This window comes from Capsicum annuum, chromosome 9 (genome assembly GCF_002878395.1).
Source record: "Capsicum annuum cultivar UCD-10X-F1 chromosome 9, UCD10Xv1.1, whole genome shotgun sequence".
NCBI lineage: Eukaryota > Viridiplantae > Streptophyta > Magnoliopsida > Solanales > Solanaceae > Capsicum > Capsicum annuum.
In genome coordinates, this window is record NC_061119.1 from 174,012,168 (window position 1) to 174,018,577 (window position 6,410).

A 6,410-nucleotide genomic window follows, 5' to 3' on the forward strand; every position below is an offset into this window, starting at 1 on the left:
CACCAATGTCGTCAACCTTAACCAGAAACTCAAAATTTTACCCTTTTATGACTACATTTCATGCCGTCTTATCACCAACTTGACGGCTTATCACGGATGTCGTCAGCTATTTTTTTCCAACAATTTAAGGATATTTTTGCAAGGGTATTTTGGTGTTTTTCCATTTTTTGGAGGTCTCTATAAATATGAGGAACCCCATCCAAACCCTAGTTCCTTCATCTACTCTTCCAATTCTCTTAAGAGAAAATATATAGGGTTTCAATTCAAGAACCCTAATCTTCCAAAAACTCATCCATAATTCTTCAAGATTTCTTCAAGAATCAAGTTCCTCATAGTGTGCGCTTCGAGAATTATTTATTACAAGTGCGGATAGAGTCCCAAGCATTAGAATTCATCCAATTTCAAAGATTAAGGTATGTAGATGTTGATTCTTGGGTCGCTTTCATCCAAGAAGCTCAAGAACCCTTTTCAAAATATAAAATTTTTTATGTTTATGAGTTGTTAATGATTTGTATGAGTCGAAATTGATGTTACATGTGTTGTTGAGTTTTGATTCATGTTTGTTTACAAGATTCATGATCCTTGACCCTAGTAGGTGGAATCCATGTGATATTTGTGATGAATCTTCCTTATGTTGCTTTCTATGTGATGTGTTCATGTCAAATGGGTGTAGAAATGGTTGAATAAGCGAAGCTTTTTCCCCTAGGTTTGATAAAAAGCTTAGGTGAAGTATAAGGGCCATTGTAGCATGTTGAAGATAAAACCCCAAATTGTGAGTTAGTTTATGCATGCCTAGTGTTTGATAAAATACCCAAGTGAACGAATTATTCCATGGTAGCAGGAAATCACCAAATAAGTGTGAACCCGTGCATGTCTAGTGTTTGTTGAAGGACCTTAGTGAATAAGTGGAGATGTGATAGTTGTAAATTCCCCAATTATGTGCTCTTGATATATGCTAAGTTTTTAATACATGCCAAGTGGTTAGAAGTTAGTTGTGGGATGATAGTATGAAGTTTCCCCAAGTCATGTGATATCCAAACACATGTCAAGACTGATTTAGGTATTAAATAGTTAAGGTAAAATCTTGTTGAATGGAGTACGATCTAGTAGCATGTTTCCCCTACGTTATTATATGATTGTGATTCAGAGATGCTTAATGTGACCCCTTGGCGATTGTGATGATGAATAAATGTTTGTGATCCTTAAATACTTGAGGTGATGTCCTAATAGATGTGAGATGATTTAATGATTGTGAGGATAAACGAATGCTTGTGATGATGAACAAATGTTTGTGATGATGAATAAATGATTGTGGTGATGACTAGTGAAGAATGATTATGCTTTACTTTTATGTTATTGAGTCGTGGGGGTATTTATACCCGACAATAGAGCTGTTGTCTAGAGTCCGTGTCAGTTTCTCGATAATTCCAGTCGAGCCATGATTCTCAGAAATCAGTGAACTATAGAACTCTGTATCCTCAGACAAGTGCAGAACTTAAGAAAGCTCAGTAATCTCAGTTATCTCTGTAATCTCTGTATCACTAGTAATCTAGCCTTAGTCTTGTAATCAGTTCAGATCTAATAGTATTCAAGTGATTTAATTCTAATCTCAGAAGCGATTCGAGTAATCTATTCAAGCTCTGTATCGTCAGTCAGATATCATGATTTGATACCTTTTCTGTCAGATACAGAACTAAGTAATCTCAGCGTAACTCAGTCAGATCTTTTGAGAAACATGATCAATATTAGATTCAATTCAGTTGTGTTCAGTTAAGATTTCAGTTCAGAGTCTTTCAGTTGGGAGTAGAAACTAGAATCCAGCGAGGGAAGAGATGGCTGCTCCCCATTAGAGAGGTCGAGTCGTTAGGAGCAATCCCTGAACTCCAGAATTGCGTTTCCAGCACAGGATGCAAGAGTCCCCGTCAGTAAAGACTATCACCGTCAGAGAGGTTTAACTATTATATTATCTCAGGCCGACTTCCTACGAGGGTTATCCCGTTAGAGAGGCTTGACCAGAGAGGTCTTTACCAGTGGAACGGTATTGATTTGGACCTCACCTGTGGTAGGTTGGGGCATGTCGATTAAGTAACTACTTCCCATAGTTGCAGTTTTAGTATCAATCTTCAGAAATCAGTACTGTATGGTATAGTCATCTATCTCCATGAGGAACTCAGATAGTTCTATTGATTCATGGACCATCCCGTCAGATAGGCTTGGTCTCATATACAGATTTTTATTATCATATCTATAGATCTCTCTTCAGAGAGGCTTAATCTCAGTCTCAGACCATGTTGAGTATTCTTATTATCATATCTGATCTCCATATCAGATTTTGTTGAGTATTCTTGTTGTCATATTCAGACATGATCATACTTTTTATCATTGATAATCACTTCAAAAATAATCTGTTAGAAAAGTTGATCTCTAATTCTGTCAGTCGAAAGCAAAAAGCTTAGAATTCAGTCCTTGATGTAAGTACATCTAGACTCTCAGTTATCAGTATCAGATAAGTCAGTGATTCAGTATCTCAGTGTCAGTAGTGGGTTCAGTCTACAGTAAGGTGGTATCCGAGTGTCAGTATCTAGAGTTGCGGTGATTGTTTTCATGGTATGTGCATTCATCTATGTATTCTCATACGACATCTTCATGATTATTCAGTTTAGATATTGTGCATGCATGACCCCTTGCATTAGCCTACCTCGTTTACATACTCAGTACATTCCTGTACTAACGCATTTGCGTTATGGTGTTTTATTTGACACCATAGGTTCAGAGGCACAGGATCCAGTGTATTCTCTATAGTTCAGTCCCAGTCAGCAGCAGTAGCAGTGAGTCCTCTTTTTTTAGGACGAATTTTAGTTTACTATTATTGCTTCAGTCTTTGTTTATTTTCAGTTGATGGAGTTAGTTGGGGATCTGTCCCGTCAACTCCGTAGTTCAGATAGTTTAGAACCTTTTCAGATGGATATATTAGTATTCAATTTTCTGTATTATGAGTATTCATAGATGTGTTGAACCTTATGGCTAGTTTCCGCATTTATTTTAGATATTATGCAGTGTACAGGTACAGATATCAGTAACGGGTTAGCTTATGTTCCTTTGTGGTCATAAGAACCATGTGATGTCTCGGGATGGGATCTCGGTGTGTTACAAACTTGGTATCAGAGCCTAAGGTTCAAGAGTGTCCTAGGGAGTCTGAAAAGTCGCATCTAGTAGAGTCTTGTGCATGGGTGTGTAGTGCACCACATTTTTGTACAAGAGGATTCAAGATGTTCTTAGTAGTAGTTTCCCTTCTTTCAGTTATCATTTTGTGTAAGTGAGCATGAGCTCAAGTTGGTTCTCAGTCTAATCCACTTGTTTATTCTAATTTCAAAGTATGCCTCTTCGCAAAGATTTTGTTCGTGGGGTTGATGATCATCCCCCATAGCTAGTAGATCCTGAGAATAAGAGTGTGTCACATGCAGAGTTTCAAGCTACTTTTCAAGTGCTAGCCCAAGCTGTGACTAGTGTTCAGGGTAATCGTCAGGCTACAACCCCACCTCAGCAAGATAGGGACTCAGCCGTAGCCAGAATCAGAAGTTTCGTAAAAATGAACCCGCCTGAATTATTTGGGTCAGTAGTAGGTGAGGACCCGTAGCTTTATCTAGAGGAGGTGAAGAAGATCACCCAGATTATGCATGTTTCTGAGAAGAAGAGTATTGAGTTAGCATCTTATAGGTTGAAGGATGTTGCTTATGATTGGGTAGTGATATGAGAAAAGAGTAGAGGGGAGAATGCAGCTCGTATGACTTGGCTAGAGTTTCAGAGTGCCTTTCTAGATAGGTTTTTCCCATTAGAGATGAGAGAGGCTAAGGTATAAGAGTTCATGAACCTAAGGCAAGGTTCCATAACCGTGAAAGAGTATTGTCTTAAGTTTAACCAATTAGCTAAGTATGCTCCAGACTTGATAGTTGTCCCTAGAGTGAGTATGAGTAAGTTTGTGACTGGTGTATCTGGGTTAGTGTTGAAAGAGTGTAGGACTTCTATGCTTTATAGAGATATGGACCTTGCTAGAATGATGATGCATGTGCAATAAATTAAGGCAGATAAGATGAAGGAGAGAGAGAGTGAGTAAGAGAGCCAAGATAGGTAGTCGTAATTTCTCGCAGTCAGGGTCTCAAGGTGGTGGTAGTTCTTAGTATGGTTAAAGATTTTTAGTTCCAGCTCCACCTTTAGCTAGTGTACCCACACCTGTGTTTGGGGGTGTCAGATCTGAGGGAGCGCCAAGCTTCAAAGCCCATAGTAGTGCTAGTGGTGTTCGTACCCATCCGCATTGTGGAGAGTGTGGCAGGCGCCACCAAGGAGTGTATGGAGCCGGTAGTGATGTATGCTTTGGGTATGGTGAGCCAGGCCATAGAATGCGAGAATGTAGGGTGCTGACTCAAAGGGGTAGACTCCATGCGTTTCAAGCTCGCCTTGATCAGGAAAGATCCCCTGAAATAGACACGAGTATGTTATGAGCCCTTCATCTTTATGATGTGCGTTGATAGATACTTTGCTCCTATTTTAAGCTTATACGTTAGCATGAGTCATGCATGAGTTTCAGATCTTGATCAGTCAATCATGACCCAGTCTGTAGGTGCTCGCGCACCGCCCCAGTATTTCAGCAAAGTGTGTTTAGAAGGACATAAAGTTCCAAGGGGGAGATACCCCATAGTATTATGATGTTGCATGCCATTAGATTCATCTCGATGCATGTTCAAATTTTCTTTAAGAAGTTAGCATTAGTCGTTATTTCATTGTCAAGTCGTGCTTTCGAAAATCAGCTTAGCCGAACATTCATGCATTAGATGTGCGCATTTAGTAGAAATGAGTTCAGCTTGTCAGTGAGTGATCAATCATGCATTCTTGAGATCAGTCCAGTTATGAGTCCATGCATCAGATATGCAAGAGTGTTATGAGAATTCAGCTATGAGTAGATTCAGTCGAGTATTATATGCACCAGATATGAATTATGCCCAGTGTGAGAACTCTATATGTCAGTGGTTCCAGTTGCGTAAGCATGCCTTGAAATGTTTCCGTTTCTTGAGTAGGTTACGTTGATCCATATTTTCAATCTATCAAGCGACATTCGAGGATAAATGTTCCCAAGGGGAGATAATGTAATGCCCCGCAAAATCTTCTGCTAGTCTGATTCTTAGAGAGTATTTGGTAAAGCAAAAAATCCGAGTCTAAGTGTTTCAGAAATATCTTCCCAAGTATGAAATACTTTGAATCGTATGAAAATCTATTTGAGCATAAATTAAGAGCATATAGGTCCCCCAACTCAAGGACGAGTTGAAAGCTTTCCTATCGTTCAAGTTTTAGTACGCGTCAAAACTTTGGTCAAATTAAATTAACCATAAATCATTGTATATATCGATTTATAAGACCTACTATATATCAAATTAAATCTCTTTGAATTATATTTCCAACGATACTAATTTTGTCAAAAATCGATATCGAAGCAAAGAGTTATGCCCATTTTACTCTAGCATGTCAGGCTGAGAAACTGAGTGACAACATTCGTGATAAGCTGTCACGAATGTGATGACCTATCACCAATGTCGTCATCCCTGGGCAGATTTCTACCTCTGGTGATGACATTTTGTGACAAGCCATCATGCCCGTGATGGCCTATCACCAATGTCGTCAACCTTAACCAGAAACTCAAAATTTTACCCTTTTGTGACGACATTTCATGCCGACTTATCACCAACTTGACGGCTTATCACAGATGTCGTCAGCTATTTTTTTCCAACAATTTAAGGACATTTTTCCAAGGGTATTTTGGTATTTTTCCATTTTTTGGAGGTCTCTATAAATATGAGGAACCCCATCCAAACCCTAGTTCCTTCATCTACTCTTCCAATTCTCTTAAGAGAAAATATCAAGGGTTTCAATTCAAGAACCCTAATCTTCCAAAAATTCATTCATAATTCTTCAAGATTTCTTCAAGAATCAAGTTCCTCATAGTGTGGGCTTCGAGAATTATTTATTACTAGTGCGGATAGAGTCTCAATCATTAGAATTCATCCAATTTCAAAGATTAAGGTATGTAGATGTTGATTCTTGGGTTCCTTTCATCAAAGAAGCTCAAGAACCCTTTTCAAAACTCAAATATTTTTATGTTTATGAGTTGTTAATGATTTGTACGAGTTGAAATTGATGTTACATGCGTTGTTGAGTTTTGATTCATGTTTCTTTACAAGATTCATGAGCCTTGACCCTAGTAGGTGGAATCCATGTGATATTTGTGATGAATCTTCCTTATGTTGCTTTCTATGTGATGTGTTCATGTCGAATGGGTGTAGAAATAGTTGAATAAGCGAAGCATGTTCCCCCTAGGTTTGATAAAGAGCTTAGGTGAAGCATAAGGGCCATCGTAGCAT